Source organism: Ranitomeya variabilis, chromosome 5 (genome assembly GCF_051348905.1).
Source record: "Ranitomeya variabilis isolate aRanVar5 chromosome 5, aRanVar5.hap1, whole genome shotgun sequence".
Taxonomy (NCBI): domain Eukaryota; kingdom Metazoa; phylum Chordata; class Amphibia; order Anura; family Dendrobatidae; genus Ranitomeya; species Ranitomeya variabilis.
This window is the reverse complement of record NC_135236.1, coordinates 13,444,130-13,463,626: the sequence shown is the minus strand read 5'-3', so window position 1 is coordinate 13,463,626 and position 19,497 is coordinate 13,444,130.

Below are 19,497 nucleotides of genomic sequence, written 5' to 3'. Positions count from 1 at the left end.
CTAAAATTAGTGGCCAGTGCACACTCGTTCCAATGTGTCAGCACGGACCATTTCCGAAATTTTTGGCAATACACTTCAGCCTCGTCCTGCCCCTGAGACATAGCCAGCAAGGCCTTTTCTGCCTGAATCTCAAGATTGGGTTCCTCATAAAGTAAACCGAGCGCCAGAAAAAACGCATCAAGATCAGCCAATGCCGGATCTCCTGGCGCCAGTGAAAAAGCCCAATCCTGAGGGTCGCCCCGTAAGAACGAAATAACAATTTTTACTTGCTGAGCAGAATCTCCAGATGAACAGGGTCTCAGGGACAAAAACAATTTACAATTATTCACGAAATTCCTAAACTTAAACCTGTCTCCGGAAAACAGTTCAGGAATCGGTATTTTAGGTTCTGACCTAGGATTTCTGATAACATAGTCTTGTATGCCCTGCACACGAGTAGCCAGCTGGTCCACACTTGTAATCAAGGTCTGGACATTCATGTCTGCAGCAAGCATAGCCACTCTGAGGTAAAGGGGAAGAAGAAAAAAAAAAAAAAAAAACTCAGAATCTTCTTTCTTATTATCCCTCTTCTGCAATGCATTAAACATTTAATACGGGCCTGGCAAACTGTTATGACCCCAATGGCGAGGGTCTCAGAGGAACGTGGAAGTCTGCAGAATACAAAATCCAGCTCATAGGGCAGTGGCAACTGGGTTGACCATATATCTACTCCTAACGCCAACACTAGAAGTAGCCGGGAATCATTCCTACGTTGATTCTAGATGACACGCGCCAGCCGGAGAATCTAGCTACCCCTAGTAGAGGAAAACAAAGACCTTTCTTGCCTCCAGAGAAGGGGACCCCAAAGCTGGATAGAAGCCCCCCACAAATAATGACGGTGAGGTAAGAGGAAATGACAAACACAGAAATGAATCAGGTTTAGCACAGAGAGGCCCGCTTACTGATAGCAGAATAAAGAAAGGTAACTTATATGGTCAACAAAAACCCTATCAAAATCCACACTGGAAATTCAAGAACCCCCGAACCGTCTAACGGTCCGGGGGGAGAACACCAGCCCCCTAGAGCTTCCAGCAAAGGTCAGGATATAGATTTGGAACAAGCTGGACAAAAATACAAAACCAAAACAAATAGCAAAAAGCAAAAGGCAGACTTAGCTGATATAACTGGAACCAGGATCAGTAGACAAGAGCACAGCAGACTAGCTCTGATAACTACGTTGCCAGGCATTGAACTGAAGGTCCAGGGAGCTTATATAGCAACACCCCTAACTAACGACCCAGGTGCGGATAAAAGGAATGACAGAAAAACCAGAGTCAAAAAACTAGTAACCACTAGAGGGAGCAAAAAGCAAATTCACAACAGGTTTCCATCCTCGTTTTTCCTCGGGACATGTGGAGCCTTCTGACTGTCCTGAGGTAGATTCTGTGGTGGATAGGTTGCAGCAGATCTGGAATCATGTGGTGGACAACTTAAAGTTGTCACAGGAGAAGGCTCAGCGTTTTGCCAACCGCCGCCGCGGTGTGGGTCCCCGACTTCGTGTTGGGGATTTGGTATGGCTGTCTTCTCGATTTGTTCCTATGAAGGTCTCCTCTCCTAAATTTAAGCCTCGCTTCATCGGTCCTTACAAGATATTGGAAATCCTTAATCCTGTGTCCTTTTGCTTGGATCTTCCGGTGTCGTTTGCCATTCACAACGTGTTCCATAGGTCTTTGTTGCGGCGGTACGTTGTACCTGTGGTTCCTTCTGTTGAGCCTCCTGCTCCGGTGTTGGTTGAGGGCGAGTTGGAGTACGTGGTGGAGAAGATCTTGGTTTCTCGTCTCTCCAGACGGAGGCTTCAGTATCTGGTCAAGTGGAAGGGCTATGGTCAGGAAGGTAATTCCTGGGTGGTTGCTTCTGATGTGCATGCGGCCGATTTAGTTCGTGCCTTTCACGCTTCTCATCCTGATCGCCCTGGTGGTCTTGGTGAGGGTTCGGTGACCCCTCCTTAAGGGGGGGGTACTGTTGTGAATTAGACTTTTTGGCTCCCTCTTGTGGTTACTAGTGATATGACTCTGGGATTGTCTTTCCTCTGTTTGGCACCCACCTGGGCCGTTAGTCCAGGGGTGTTGCTATATAAACTTCCTGGATCCTTAGTCCAGGGCCTGGCATCGTTGTAATCAGATCCTTCTGTTTGCTCCTGTCTGCTGATCCTGGTTCGTGCAAAATTAAGCTAAGTCCTGCTTCTTTGTTTTTTGGTTATTTGCTTTGCTCTTATTTTTGTCCAGCTTGTACTAAATGTGAATCCTGACTTTGCTGGAAGCTCTAGGGGGCTGGTGTTCTCCCCCCGGGCCGTTAGACGGTTCGGGGGTTCTTGAATATCCAGCGTGGATATTTTGATAGGGTTTTTGCTGACCATATAAGTCATCTTACTATATTCTGCTATTAGCTAGTGGGCCTCTCTTTGCTAAATACCTAGCTCATTCTTACGTTTGTCTTTTCCTCTTACCTCACCGTTATTATTTGTTGGGGGCTTGTATCCAACTTTTGGGGTCTTTTCTCTGGAGGCAAGAAAGGTCTTTCTTTTCCCTTCTAGGGTTAGTTAGTTCTCCGGCTGGCGCGAGACGTCTAGAACCAACGTAGGCACGTTCCCCGGCTGCTGCTATTTGTGGTGCTAGGATTAGATATATGGTCAGCTCAGTTACCACTGCCCTATGAGCTGGTTTTTTGTGTTTGCAGACTTAGTAATTATTTCTGAGACCCTCTGCCATTGGGGTCATAACAGTTGCCATTTTTAAGCAGGACTCGATAACATCTTTTCTTGTTCCATTTGGTATGACTGAAAGGCATTGCCTAAAATCTCTGCCAATGACAAAAATTTTACCATCAAATGGAATTTAATTTTTTTTCAGCAATATTTGTAGTCAATACTTCACGCAGAAGTCTGTCAATTAAGCTCAAAGCGTATTTGGGTGCCATGTGTTGTTCCTGTCACTCCCTAGACACCTCGTCACAGCCGGAGGACTAACTACCCCTAAAGATAGAAACAGGAAAGCTATCTTGCCTCAGAGAAAATCCCCAAAGGATAGGACAGCCCCCCACAAATATTGACTGTGAGTGGAGAGGGAAATGACATACGCAGAATGAAACCAGGATGTAGCAAAGGAGGCCAGTCTAGCTAGATAGATAGAACAGGACAGAATACTGTGAGGTCAGTTTTAAAAACTAGAAAAATCCACCACAGAGTTTACAAAAATCTCCACACCTGACTAAAGGTGTGGAGGGTAAATCTGCTTCCCAGAGCTTCCAGCTTAACTGAATAAATCCATACTGACAAGCTAAACTAGAAAAAACATAGAAAGTGCAGAAAGATTAAGTCCACAACAAGTGGACTGCAAAAGAACAAAGCAAGGACTTATCTTTGCTGAACTGGTCAGAATAGCAGGGAAATCCAAGCAGAGATGTGAATCCAACCAGGAACCATTGACAACTGGCACAGGCTGAATGATAGAACCAGGCTAAATAGCCGAGCCAGAAAGACAATCAGTGGAAGCAGATGCTGACTACTAAATCCAAGGAGCAGCAGTACCACTTAAAACCACTGGAGGGAGCCCAAGAGCAGAACTCACAAAAGTGCCACTTACAACCACCGGAGGGAGCCCAAGAGCGGAATTCACAACAGCCATGGTGCACTCATCAAGTATCAAAAGATTTGCGTGGTTTAACTGTCTTCCTGCAAATGTGTCTTGTTTTATTCTGGAAACAGAGATTTCATTGACTGGAACTGGTATCCCAAAGAGTGAATGGATAGTGTGACCTTGTAAAAGGTTTGCTGCAATACCTGTTGTAGCTGATGGCAATACGACTTTTCCCAACCCTCTAACGTGATGCATTAAAACTTCATAGAGGTATGTTTTACGGCTCCCTCCTGGACCGTCAATAAAGAAACATTTTGGCCTTGCATCTGCTTGGTTTTCTAAAGCGCTCACAGTAGTGTCATATGCAATCCATTGTTGTTCATTTTAAGGAGCTTCTCTTCTCTGTTGCCAACAATAATTCGTTAGCTTCATCATATTCTGGAACTTGTGGAACTTGAATTGCAGGCTGTGGCAAATAAAGTCTGAAAACTTTTTTCCATGCAGTAGTAAGACATGTTGGACATCTTGCATGGCATAAGATTCATGCAATTTTGACAGTTTCCACTTCTGTTGTGAAAATGTAAGCAGTAATCCTCGATTATATGTTCTTTGAAATTTGTCCAAAGTTGAGCCGGATCTGTAGGTGGTCTAAATACGCAGATGTAGGCAAACAATTTGTCAAGTTGCTTAGGCATATGTAGGGTAACTGCATCTTCTAAAGTAAGTCTCCACACAGTATCATCCAAAAGATGTCCTGAAGCCAAATCTGCAGCTTTAAATGTATCGTGCAATACTCCGTTAACTGTTTTCAAATCATCGTAACTTGTAGCTCCTTTGACATGTAGTAGTAACAGCCGAAGGCAATATTTTTCTTGATCCTTGACACTAACAGCATACATGCATCCAATTATTCTGCTAAGTCTTCGATGTCTTGGATTCCAAGTTTTATTCCAAACGTAATGCTCTGGACTCTCTCGATACAAATAGTGCCTTGCGTTTTCATCACACTGGTTCAGCAAAAACCATTCCATTAATGTTGACATTGTGTTTAAAGTTTTTGAGACATCTTTGACTTGTGCATCTTCAAAGAAATAAAGCTGCTGTTGATTTTGTAAATGAATAGCTAAACTTATAATGGCATGGGACTGTGAATGCATTGGAAATGCAAATATCCTCCAAGCAGCTTCTGGATCACTCACATATCTTGAGTCAACAAAAGTTGATGATTCATCGTGATTGACTGTTTTCTGTTGTATTTCAACGTTAGCTTTGTTATGCCCCTTGTAGATGTACTTGATATTGTACATCTACAAGGGGCATAACAAAGCTATTGTATACTTTTTATTGAAGCATAGATTACTATGTTGATGTGACAGTTGTAGCGTTTTGATAAGTACGGGTTGGAGGGACTATCCATGAGTTATTTATAATTTTTTGGGTTGCAAACAATGTTATCAATGTGTTTTCGCCGGCAGGATGGTTAGCCATCCAAATCTTTAACAGTGTACTGGAAACCCTTTTGAACACTTTCCATTTTCCATGCATGGACTTTTTGGATTTGCTACACCGCATGGGCCATGAGCCATATGAGAGACTGCAATATTATACAGTTCAGGATACTTTTCTTGGTTAGGAATTTCAGCCCACACTATTTTGAGTGAAACTTGGAATCTGCGTCTAAGATAATTAGTATATGCATATGTGGGAGACCTTGTTTCTGAAACTCTATGACGTGTACCATTGCTACGACTGTTCAAAAAAGCCAATTTTTGATGTCTTTCAAAAGGCTGCTGAGTTTCAGTTGAAATACGCGTTCGACTAAGTCCAGCCTGTGTTCAACTTGTTGCCAGGGTTCTAGGTTTTTGGTAATTTCCAGCCATTTAGGATTGCAGGTCATTGTCACAAAAATGTCAGGTCTTCCATACTTTGTTACTATTGCCATTACATCTTGATAACGCTGTTGCATGTTGCGGGGGCTACCTTCAAACGATGATGGGAGAATTACTGTTTTTCCTATTGGAATTCCCTTTTGAATTGATTATTTTTGCAAATGTTCTTGAAGAACACAGTATTCTTCAACTTTAAGTTGTTTTCAGTTAATTCGTATGAAGTTTAGACGATTAGCTTCAATTTCAACGTATGCATCGACTAAGTACTGTTGTGTCAGTTTCCCACCATTTAAAATAGGATTGAAGTACTTTTGGACAGCCAGAAGAAAACTGTAGTACTGCAGTTGTGTAATTCTTCTTGAAGTTCCTTGCTGGTGTAGGTTTTCATGCCACCTTTGATCACTTCTTGGAAAGAATAGCGGATACAGAAGAGTGTCAATGTTGCTGTGCAAAATGTTAATTCTTTGTGTCTTAGGAACCAAAGGGTTCTTTTGGTCTGGCTTAAGATGGGCTAATATATCCCTTTGAAAAGGAGGCACACCGTCATCATTTTGAAAAATAACTGCGACCTCACTTACACGTGGTTTGTTGTAAATTCAGGAATCCTATTTACGTTCTTGTTTAATGGCCATGACAATAGAAGGCATTTCAGTCCCATTTTGTATAGCCCTCTGTTCCTCCTCAGCTTTGACGTCTTTTAGAATGTGATATGCGGCAGCAAATTGGCTGATTTTTTGTAAATGTACGGCAATTTGGTTAATCAGTTCAGCATCACACTTTTCATTTTCTTTCAGTTTCATCCTTTGTTCTGTAGCCTCATTTGTATCAAGGATGTATAATTGTGCAAATTTTGGTGGTTGTCCTATTTCTGGGTGAAGTGTTCCAGTGCGGTGGTAGATCTGGCCGTGAATTTTAAAACAATACAGTCCGAACTCAGGGGGCAGTGTAATGTTGGCACCAAAGAATCAAACACATGAGAACTGTTGATTAGAGTTGAGCGACTTTTACTTTTTTAGGATCAAGTCAGGTTTCACGAAACCCGACTTCGTCAAAAGTCGAGTCGAGTGAAATCGGCCGATTATCGCGCAAAGTCGGGATCGACCGAAACACGAAACCCAATGCAAGTCAATGGGGAAGCAAAGTCAGCAGTGAGTGGAGGACAGGAAAACACCTACAGTGCAGATTTTAATGTCAAAAACATCAATTCGTGTCTCTTAAGCTTGTGAATCTTAATTTACCTTATAATAATAGTTAGGCATTTAAAATTGGGGGTCATTTGGCTAAAGTTGTGGGGTGGTAGGGCTGGCTCAAGTTTCTCGTGGGCCCAGGAAACGCGGACTACGTCACAGCGGTGGAGCAGGGAGAGGTCAGGATTTCAACTTTGCAAGTGCTGTGATCCTGAGCAAGCAGGGGGCACACTAGTTCGCATTGGCACTGGCACAGGGCCCCTCAAAGTATGGCATTGTGTTTGATGGTGGGGGAGCCTCCCACCGGCAGAGACACTTTTGCGTACTATGAGGGGCCCTGTGACAGTGACGTCGCCAACGAGTATGCCCTCCCCACCTGATGAAGGAACCTGCACTTTCATCTGCGCCTTCCTCTTTGTCCCCTTGTAAGGTGGTATAGTATGTGGGAAGGGGAACCTGACTTTCAGCAGGTTCAGATTCTGGCTGTGTAGAGTGCAAGGGGAATGTATTGGTCTGGGTCAATGTACCAGCAGACTCATGTAGCACTGGCTGGGCAATGGGCAGTATGAGGAGGAAACACAGATATAGGCCCAAATAATAAAGTAGGCTAAATGCAGTTCAAAATTGGTAACAGGACTAACCAGGCGGCATTGCTTTGTACAGTGGAGGACAACTGTAATGAGAGGCAGACACAGTTAGTAGGCCCAAATAATAAAGTGGACCAAATAAAGTTCAAAATTGGTAACAGGAGTAAACAGGCGGCACTGCTTTGTTCAGTGGAGGACAACACCAGGTAGCGGCAGACACCGTTAGTAGGCCCAACCAAACTAGTATCCCAAATGCAGTTTCATATTAAAAATATAGGCCGAAAGCCAGAAGATTGAAGCTCAGCTTTGTTCAGTGGAGGACAACACCAGGGAGCGGCAGACACCGTTAGTAGGCCCAACCAAACTAGTATCCCAAATGCAGTTTCATATTAAAAATATAGGCTGAAAGCCTGAAGATTGAAGCTCAGCTTTGTTCAGTGGAGGAGAAAACCAAAGAGCGGCAGACACCGTTAGTAGGGCCCAACCAAACTAGTAGGCCAAATACAGTTTAATATCTGATAATATAGGCCGAATGTTGTGAGTTTGGTTTTTGGGCTCCCCCGGTGGTCACTGGTGGTACTGGACTTGTGTGCTTCACTTTCTCTGTTCACCTGTTTCCATCAGGATATGGGTGTATCCTATTTAGCCTTGCTGCTCAGTTATTCTAGTGCCGGCCATCAATGTAACCAGAGCCTTTCTGTTGCATGTTCCTGCTTCTAGACTACTATCAGCTAAGTTGGACTCTTAGTCCTAAGTTTGTTTTGCATTTTTGTTCCAGTTCACAGTTATGTTATTTTTCTGTAGCTGGAAGCTCTTGTGGGCCGAAATTGCCACTCTGGTGTCATGAGTTGACACATGAGTCTTAAAGTAATTTCGGGATGGTATTTTAATAGGGTTTTCAGCTGACCGTGAAGTTCCCTATTGTATCTTCTTGCTATCTAGTAAGCGGACCTCGCTTTGCTGAACCTACCTTCATACTGCGTATGTCTTTTCCTCTGAACTCACCGTCAATATATGTGGGGGGCTTCTGTCTCCTTTTTGGGGGAATTTCCCTAGAGGTAAGCCAGGTCTGTCTTTTCCTCTATTAGGGTTAGTTAGTCCTCCGGCTGGCGCTAGGCGTCTAGGGATAAAACGTAGGTACGCCACCCGGCCACTGTTAGTTGTGTGGTAGGTTTAGCTCACGGTCAGCTCGAGATTCCATCACCCAAGAGCTGTTCTGTTATTTATGTTCTCTGACGTTCCCTTGCCATTGGGAACCATGACAGCCGAAAGCCTGAAGATTGAAGCTCAGCTTTGTTCAGTGGAGGACAACACCAAGGAGCAGCAGACACCGTTAGTAGGCCCAACCAAACTAATATCCCAAATGCAGTTTCATATTAAAAACATAGGCCGAAAGCCTGAAGATTGAAGCTCAGCTTTGTTCAGTGGAGGAGAACACCAAGGAGCGGCAGACACCGTTAGTAGGGCCCAACCAAACTAGTAGGCGAAATGCAGTTTAACATCTGATAATATAGGCCGAAAGCCTGAAGATTGAAGCTCAGCTTGGTTCAGTGGAGGACAGCACCAAGGAGTGGCAGACACCGTTAGTAGGCCCAACCAAACTAGTATCCCAAATGCAATTTCATATTAAAAATATAGGCCGAAAGCCTGAAGATTAAAGCTCAGCTTTGTTCAGCGGAGGACAACACCAAGGAGCGGCAGACACCGTTAGTAGGGCCCAACCAAACTAGTAGGCCAAATGCACTTTAATATCTGATAATATAGGCCGAAAGCTTGAAGATTGAAGCTCAGCTTTGTTCAGTGGAGGACAACACCAGGGAGTGGCAGATAACGTTAGTAGGCCCAACCCAACTAGTATCCCAAATGCAGTTTCATATTAAAAATATAGGCCGAAAGCCTGAAGATTGAAGCTCAGGAAAAAAAACCAGGAGAACACCAAGGAGAAGCAGACACCGTTAGTAGGCCCCAACCAACCTAGTAGGGCAAATGCAGTTTAATATCTGATATAGGCCGAAAGCCTGAAGATTGAAGCTCCGCTTTGTTCAGTGGAGGACAACACCAGGGAGCGGCAGACACCTTTAGTAGGGCCCAACCAAACTAGTAGGGCAAATGCAGTTTAATATCTGATAATATAGGCCGAAAGCCTGAAGATTGAAGCTCAGCTTTGTTCAGTGGAGGACAACACCAGGGAGCGGCAGACACCGTTAGTAGGGCCCAACCAAACTAGTAGGGCAAATGCAGTTTAATATCTGATAATATAGGCCGAAAGCCTGAAGATTGAAGCTCAGCTTTGTTCAGTGGAGGACAACACCAGGGAGAGGCACACACCGTTAGTAGGGCCCAACCAAACTAGTATCCCAAATGCAGTTTCATATTAAAAATATAGGCCGAAAGCCTGAAGATTAAAGCTCAGCTTTTTCAGTGGAGGTCAACACCAAGGAGCGGCAGACACCGTTAGTAGGGCCCAACCAAACTAGTAGGCCAAATGCAGTTTAATATCTGATAATATAGGCCGAAAGCCTGAAGATTGAAGCTCAGCTTTGTTCAGTGGAGGACAACACCAGGGATCGGCAGACAACATTAGTAGGCCCAACCCAACTAGTATCCCAAATGCAGTTTCATATTAAAAATATAGGCCGAAAGCCTGAAGATTGAAGCTCAGCTTTGTTCCGTGGAGGACAACACCAAGGAGCTGCATACTCCATTAGTAGGACCAACCAAACTAGTATCCCAAATGCAGTTTCATATTAAAAATATAGGCCGAAAGCCTGAAGATTGAAGCTCAGCTTTGTTCAGTGGAGGACAGCACCAGGGAGCGGCAGACAACGTTAGTAGGCCCAACCCAACTAGTATCCCAAATGCAGTTTCATATTAAAAATATAGGCCAAAGGCCTGAAGATTGAAGCTCAGGAAAAAAAACAGGAGAACACAAGGAACGGCAGACACCATTAGTAGGCCTCAACCAAACTAGTAGGCCAAAGGCAGTTTATTATCTGATATAGGCCGAAAGCCTGAAGATTGAAGCTCAGCTTTGTTCAGTGGAGGACAACACCAGGGAGCGGCAGACACCGTTAGTAGGGCCCAACCAAACTATTAGGGCAAATGCAGTTTAATATCCGATAATATAGGCCGAAAGACTGAAGATTGAAGCTCAGCTTGTTTAGTGGAGGACAACACCAGGGAGCGGCAGACACCATTGGTAGGGCCCAACCAAACTAGTCGGCCAAATGCAGTTTAAAATTTGTAAATATAGGCCGAAAGCCTGAAGATTCAAGCTCCGCTTTGTTCAGTGGAGGACAACACCAGGGAGCGGCAGACACCGTTAGTAGGGCCCAACCAAACTAGTCGGCCAAATGCAGTTTAAAATTTGTAAATATAGGCCGAAAGCCTGAAGATTGAAGCTCAGCTTTGTTCAGTGGAGGACAACACCAGGGAGTGGCAGACACCATTAGTAGGGCCCAACCAAACTAGTAGGGCAAATGCAGTTTAATATCTGATAATATAGGCCGAAAGCCTGAAGATTGAAGCTCAGCTTTGTTCAGTGGAGGACAACACCAGGGAGCGGCAGACACCGTTAGTAGACCCAACCAAACTAATATCCCAAATGCAGTTTCATATTAAAAATATAGGCCGAAAGCCTGAAGATTAAAGCTCAGCTTTGTTGAGTGGAGGACAACACCAAGGAGCGGCAGACACCGTTAGTAGGTTCAACCAAACTAGTATAAAAAATGCAGTTTCATATTAAAAATATAAGCCGAAAGCCTAATTGAAGCTCAACTTTTTTCAGAGGAGGATAGCTGTATTTACTGGCGCAGACAGACACAGGTAGTAGGCCTTAAACAAAAAAGTTGGCTCAATGCAGTTTAAAAAACCTTACATGGGTACACAGGCAGCATTGGTGTAGTCAGCGGAGGACGATTGAAAGGAGGGACCGCAGACAGACTTACTAGGCCTAAAATAAAAAAGCAGGCTCTATGCAGGTTTAAATTGGTTACAGGGGTACACAGGCAGCATTGGTGTGGTCAGCGGAGGACAATTGGAAGAGTGGCGCAGATTTACTAGGCCTAAAATTAAAAAGGAGGCTCTATGCAGGTTTAAATAGGTTACAGGGGTACACAGGGATCATTGGTGTGGTCAGCGGAGGACGATTGCAAGGAGGGACCGCAGACAGACTTACTAGGCCTAAAATAAAAAAGTAGGCTCTATGCAGGTTTAAATTGGTTACAGGGGTACACAGGCAGCATTGGTGTGGTCAGCGGAGGACAATTGGAAGGAGTGGCACAGACTTACTAGGCCTAAAATAAAAAAGGTGGCTCTATGCTGGTTTAAATAGGTTAGAGGGGTACACAGGCAGCATTGGTGTGGTCAGCGGAGGATAATTGGAAGGAGTGGCGCAGACTTATGCAGCGCCCCAGAGTCCTGGTCGTTGCAGTATTGTCGCTCTTCCACCAGGGGAAATGATGGTACGTCTGATGGCACAAAAGGAGTTCACCTGACCAGGTATCACAGTCACACATTACATTTCACACTCCAGCCACCAGGGGGAGCAAAAGGTTCTATGTATTAGGCCACTCCTCACACCCTGGTAAAACTGGGAGTCGGATAGGAAGTTAGAGAGAAGCTGACTGGGTTTTGCCCAAGTAACATCTAGTGAGAGAGGGCGTTGCTTGGGAAGACTCAGGGGGGTCCCTGTCAGGGGTGGGATCCTGGCAGTGGCCTAGCACTAGACAGAATGTTACGGAGCTGTGCCTGCACTTCCTTGCGGCAGCATCCTAAGAAAGGATATGAAGTGAAGCATTTTGTGGAGAAGTGATAAAACGAGATCACAGCACAAAGGAGATAAAACCAGAAGGAGTCTTGCCTTAGAGATCGGCAACATCCTTCTGAGGCGCGTAGCCGGTGGCCTGAACGCCGAGGGGGTGATTGGCTCCATGCATTACCCCGAACTGCGGCAGGGCAGTTAACTCAAGGTTGGCTGTCCACACTTTACACCTAATGAAGACAACGGAGGCAAATTGTGGGAGAGGGGTGTCTCTAGGGTCTCTATAAAATAGCTCCAGGCCTACCCCATCATACGGGTGCATCCTATCCATATCATCTGGGGGACGGAGAGAGAGAACAGAAACAGAACAGAAACGTACACGACAGTTGTGAGGACTATCCCGTGGTGCTCAGCAGGGAAGTACTACAACACACAGGCGCTAGTAGGAAGGCTACTGATTTCCATCTGCAAAGGGAACTCTGGATGTGCCTTCGGACCGGCCGGTCTCAGCCAGCCCTGTTAGCAGTGCTCTGGATTGTGGATGCCGATGCCTTTAGTAAAAAGGTAAAGAGACTGCAACTCTGTGTACTTGTCATTTACTGCGTCCTACACCATCACCATCTACTCATCAAGGGAAGCCCTGGGGACATACTTCACCTGTGGGAAGTTACACCATTTAGCTGCCATTCCATCACCCCAGCGGACCCCTAGCAGCATCGGTCACCCTGACCGAACACCACAGGTGGCGTCACGAACTCTTGACAAGCTTTCAGCTACACCTTTAATTGGGCGGCCCTTAGCAGGGCCATGGACCGGGTCAGGCCACCGTGACATCCCCAGAACCGGGACTGAAGAGACCCGGTACCAAGTACCCCACCGTCCTGCATGTGTCTTTTGTCGCCCAAACACTTTATTTGCAACCCAGCCTGCTGACGCTTACCACTAGCTGTTCAATAATGGGATACCTCGTGTGCCACACTGGCAGCTGTGGATGGAGTGGTCATGCGACTGTGCTCTGTGGACGAGCTTTGGCTTCTGGAGGAGGAGGAGGGGTGGCGAACGCCTACAGCCAACTGTTTCCTAGACCATGGGCTAGGCAGAACTGTCCCACTATGGCTGTCCCCTGTGGACCCTGCATCCACCACATTAACCCAGTGCACAGTGATGGATGCGTAACATCCCTGGCCATGCCTACTGGTCCATGCATCTGTTGTGAGGTGCACCTTTCCACTGACTGATTGCCTTAGTGTATAGACAATGCGGTCTTTGACATGCTGGTGGAGGGTTGGGATGGCTGTTCTCGCAATGAAGTGCCGACTGGGTAGGTCATAGCATGGTACTGCGTAGGCCATCAGGTCTTTGAAAGCTTTGCTTTCAACCAACCGGTAGGGCATCATCTCTAACGAGATTAGTCTAACAATGTGGGCGTTCAAACCCTGTGTACGCGGATGAGAGGATGAGTACTTTCTTGTCCTAACCAGAGTCTCTTTTAGGGTGAGCTGGACTGGAGAGCTGCATATGGTGGAACAAGCGGTGGTGGTGGTGGTGGACATGGCGGATTGAGAGAGGGTTGTTGATGGTATTCTTGATATTGACTTACATACAGTGTTTCCCACCAAAAACCTTGTGATTCCCTGACTGCTTTGGCCTTGCGACAATACCTTCACATTTGCTGCTGGTGGTGTCCTAACCGGTAGGCTTACAGTGAGGGAAGCAATGTAGCGTTGCTGACTACCTTCATTCTGAGCAGGTGCACCAACGGTTCGGGACGTTTGGTAGTTAGTTCAGGCTTGCAAGTGCGTGCTCGTTAAATGTCTACGCATGCACGTTGTATTTAAATTTTGGGGATTCTTCCCTCTGCTAAAGGTCTTTGAGCATTTCTTACAGATAACTTTGCACTGATCATTCGCATCTTGGTTAAAAAATTGCCACACTCCACTATTCCTACTATGGAAGACCGTTTCAGGCATTGCATGCTGTGCTACTTTCATCGGATGGCCACGCTGTCCCAAAACTGTTTTTTTTATTGACAAACGCTTTTGGCCAGAGACGGGCCTGCCAGATGAAAGCTGTTGCGATGTAGATGGCTGCTGCGGATCATCCTCCTCCGCTTCTGAGCTACTGTCAGCAACACCCTCTTCCCCCAATGGCTGCCAATCTGGGTCAACAACTGGGTCATCTATCACCTCCTCTTCAATGTCATGTGCACCTTTCTCTGTGCCACCGTGTAAGGTGCTATAGCGTTCGGGACGGGGCACCATAGTCTCATCAGGGTCAGTTTCTGTCTCAGTACACTGCGAGGGCAATGTAGTGATCTGAGTCAAAGAACAGTGTAATAATCTAGCTGTGGCTGTGCATCTGTGCACTCCATGTCCGATTCATCTTGTAATGGGCTGTTAACTATTTCCCTTTCTAACCCTGGCACGGTATGTGTAAAGAGCTCCAAGAAGTAACCTGTTGTGTCGCCTGACGCATCCTTCACTGTTGGCTTGGGTGAAGGACACAAGGAAACGACTTGTTCCTGACCGGGAGCATCCACTGACGACTCGCTGCTTTTAAATTTGGAACTTTCTGAAGAGGAGACAAAAGAGCTAGAGGCTGAGTCAGCAAGGAAAGCCAAAACGTTTTCCTGCTGCTCCGGCTTTAAAAGCGGTTTTCCTACTCCCAGATAAGGGAGCCTTCGAGGCCTTGTGTAGCCAGACGATGACGCTGGCTCAACACCTCCAGCCTTAGCTGCTACTTTGCTTTTCCCACTACCACCAGATGCTCCACCACCACCACCATCAGTACCAGCTGGCAACGACCGCCCACGGCCTCTTCCACCAGACTTCCTCATTTTTGGGAAAATCTAACCAAAATAACAACCATTTTTGTGGTGCTGTGAAACAAGGTAGAAGGTGTGTATAAACTTGTTGAGAATTTAATTCTCCTTTTTTTGGGGGGGAGACTGCACCACAACTCAGGCCCAGTGTATAACACAACACAATGTAAGTGGCAGCAAGTGGCTGGCTGATACACCACAAACCATGAGGACTGAGGTATATCCACTTTGTGAGAATTTCAATCTGACTTTTTTTTTTTACACAGAACCCAAACTCAGCCCCAGTCTATAAAACAATGCAATGTGAGTGGCAGCAAGTGGCTGGCTGATACACCACAAACTAAGAGGACTGGGGTATATCCACTTTGTGAGAATTTGAATCTCACTTATTTTTTTGGACACAGAACCCAAACTCAGGCCCAGAGTATTTTACAACGCAATGTAAGTGGCAGAACGTGGCTGGCTGATATACGACAAACTAACAGAACTGACGCATATACACTTTGTGACAATTTGAATCTCCCTTTTTTGTGGGGAAGACAGCACCACAACTCAGGCCCAGTGTGTAACACGATGCAATATAAGTGGCAGCAAGTGGCTGTAAGATATCTGAAAAAATCCAAGGACTGTAGTACAATTTCAATCTCCCTACAATGATCTCAGGACAAGTATGGCAGCAACAAAAAGGACTGCTGCACACAAAAGTGTGGACAAATAAACAAGATAACTGAAGAAAGGAGCAACAGGATTTTTGCTTTTAAAAAAGAAGTTGGTTTGCACAGCAGCGGTGCAAACAGCAATGCAGCTATCAGGGAGCCTTATAAGGAAGCCTAATAAGCTACAGAGCTGATGCACAAAGATATAGCCTCCACTGTCCCTGCAAAAAAAAGGTGGTGTTGGACAGTAGAAATCACTACAGCACAAGCGGTTTGGGGGTTAATCTTCCCTCCCTAACTATATCCCTGCTTCTGACAAAGCTGCAGCAACCTCTCCCTATGCTAAGATCGGCAGAAGTAAGATGGCGGTCAGCGTGCATGCCCCTTTATAGCCCCTGTGACGCCACAGAAAGCAAGCCAATCACTGTCATGCCCTTCTCTAAGATGGTGGGGACCGAGACCTATGTCATCACGCTGCCCACACTCTGCATCCTCCTTCATTGGCTGAAAAATGGCGCTGAAAGCGTCATATGAAACGCAACTTTGGCGAGAAGATCGCCGACCTCATGGCCGATCCCACAGTGGGATCGGGTCGGGTTTCACGAAACCCGACTTTGCCGAAAGTCGGCGATTTTTGAATTTGTCCCATCCATTTTGCTCAACCCTACACCTTGGGCTTCATGGAGCTGTTTGGAGGTCTCCTATATCTTCATGGTGTTGTTTGGAAATCTCCTTGATCTTCATGGTGTTGTTTGGAGATCTTCTTGGTCTTCATGGTGTTTGGTTAGTGGTGCCTCTTGTTAGTGGTGTTGCAGCCTCTGTGGCCCTTCATAAATGGTAAATAATCTGGTGGTGCACCATCTTGGGTGTCAGGTCCGAGCATTCCTACATGAACAGTTTCCTGGTAAGTGGATTGGTTGTTGTGGGCTAGTTAAATGGCCACCAAGGTCTCCCGATCTGACCACATTAGACTTTTATCTTTGGGGTCATCTGAAGGAAATTGTCTATGCTTTGAAGATTGAGATGTGCAGCATCTGAAACAACGGATACTGGAAGCATATGCTAGCATTTCTTCTGCGGTGTTGCTATCAGTGTGTCAAGAGTGGGAGAAGAGAGTTGTATTGACAATCCAACACATTGGGCAGCACTTTGAACACATTTTATAAGTGGTCATAAACTTGTAAACAACTCATGAACGAATAAAGTTACGTTAAAACCAAACACACCATTGTTTTGTGAAATTCTCAATAAGTTTGATGTGTCACATGACCTTCTTCCCATTGAAAAAAATAAAGTTGGATCCAAAATGGCCGACTTCAAAATGGCTGCCATGGTCACCACTCATCTTGAAAACTTTTCCCCCTCCCATATACTTATGTGCCACAAACAGGAAGTTGATATCACCAACCATTCCCATTTTTTTTAGGTGTATCCATATAAATGGCCCACCCTGTTTATTCACTGTGTTTTTGTGCCATAAGTTTAAAGTTTAGATTTGTTGAGCCACAATTATGTTAGCAGTAGGTTTTGAATCCAACTGTGTGCAGAAAATAGCATATACCACTTAATAGTTTTTTCTATCACAATGCATGTCAGATATACCTGTATGAATAGAGTATATCAAATAGACCTAGTAAATATATCAACTGCCATAAAATACTGTGAAATTTTACCAATGTTTTTTGTAATTTTTTAACTAAAAAATATTTATTCAAGTAGATATTTTGAAGTATTAACTGTATATTAGTTTTATTGACATGTTTGATCATTTATGATTCTTACATTTTGAAGTATCTAAGCACTGAAATTGACATTCTCTCTTGAAGTCACCTTTATGGTGTCGCTCATGCTCATGTGGTCCTCAAACAAGTCTTCAGCTATCATTGCACAGAAGCCAAAAGTAGGACTTAATGGTAAAGAAAACGGACCTAAATTCCAGCCTACGATCTTCATCTAGAGACTACATTGGCAATGCCATGAAGAGGCTTTCGCAAGGGAATATCCCACTGGACCTAAGACCATGATTATAGTGTTGGGTGACAATGTACTATTGCCTCAAGTCTTTAGTCTTGATACCAGGTAACCAACAGCTAGGCTTTATGTTGATTTAGTCATGGATTCAGTGGTGCAGCTATTTCTCAAAATGACTGCTGGAGTTTTTTTTCAGCCTGACAATGCCAGGAAACATGGTTCAATCGAGGGTGCTAATGAGCAGCCAGTGTGACTTAAGTATGGGACCAAGATTTGTCGCTTCTCCAGACTTACCGTATATCATTTTAAGCACATCCGGGACGTCATTGGTTGGCAAATGTAATGGGAGCTATCAAAAGTGGATTGTTGTGAAATTGGATTTTGGGCTCCCCCGGTGGCCACTGGTGGAATTGAACTGGTGTGCATCATCCTCTCTGTTCACCTGTTTCCATCAGGATGTGGGAGTCGCTATTTAGCCTTGCTCCTCTGTCACTTCCATGCCGGTCAACATTGTAATCAGAAGCCTTTCTGTGCATGTTCCTGCTGCTAGACAACTCCCAGCTAAGTTGGACTTTAGTCCTTGTTTGTTTTTGCATTTTGTTCCAGTTCACAGCTGTAGTTTCGTTTCTGTGTCTGGAAAGCTCTTGTGATCTGAAATTGCCACTCTGATGTTATGAGTTAATACTAGAGTCTTAAAGTAATTTCAGGATGGTGTTTTGATAGGGTTTTCAGCTGACCATGAAAGTGCCCTTTCTGTCTTCCTGCTATCTAGTAAGCGGACCTCAATTTTGCTAAACCCATTTTCATACTACGTTTGTCATCTCATCTAAAATCACCGCCAATATTTGTGGGGGCCTCTGTCTGCCTTTCGGGGAAATTTCTCTAGAGGTGAGCCAGGACTATATTTTCCTCTGCCAGGATTAGTTAGTCCTCCGGCCGGCGCTGGGCGTCTAGGGATAAAACGCAGGCTACGCTACCCGGCTACTGTTAGTTGTGCGGCAGGTTTAGCTCATGGTCAGTTTAGTTTCCATCCTTCCAAGAGCTAGTTCTTATGTTTGCTGGGCTATGTTCTCTTGCCATTGAGAACCATAACAGTTTGACCGGCCACGAAGGGTTAAATTAATTGACAGAGAAAGGAGAGAAAAGAGAAGTCTGCTGAAGATTTTTTTTTTTTTTTGTCCTTCAGTTCTGAGTGTGCTTGTAATTGAATCTCTTGCAAGTCTGCCTATATTGCAGCCTTTCTCTCTCTCTCTCCTTCTAATCCTGGAATGGCTCTGTGTTCACCTGTTTAAAATGGATATTCAGAGTTTAGCTGCAGGTTTGAATAATCTCACCACGAAAGTTCAAAATTTACAAGATTTTGTTGTTCATGTTCCTATATCTGAACCTAGAATTCCTTTGCCTGAATTTTTCTCGGGGAATAGATCTTGCTTTCAAAATTTCAAAAATAATTGCAAGTTGTTTTTGTCCCTGAAATCTCGCTCTGCTGGAGATCCTGCTCAGCAGGTCAGGATTGTGATTTCCTTGCTCCGGGGCGACCCTCAGGATTGGGCTTTTGCATTGGCTCCAGGGGATCCTGCGTTGCTCAATGTGGATGCGTTTTTTCTGGCCTTGGGGTTGCTTTATGAGGAACCTCAGTTAGAACTTCAGGCGGAAAAGGCCTTGATGTCCCTATCTCAGGGGCAAGACGAAGCTGAAATATACTGCCAGAAATTCCGTAAATGGGCTGTGCTTACTCAGTGGGATGAGTGGAAAACCGCATTTAATACGCCCGAGGGCCACTTTGAGTATTTGGTGATGCCTTTTGGTCTTTCAAATGCCCCTTCAGTCTTTCAGTCCTTTATGCATGACATTTTCCGTGATTATTTGGATAAATTTATGATTGTGTATCTGGATGATATTTTGATTTTTTCGGATGACTGGGACTCTCATGTCCAGCAGGTCAGGAGGGTTTTTCAGGTTTTGCGGTCTAATTCCTTGTGTGTGAAGGGTTCTAAGTGCGTTTTTGGG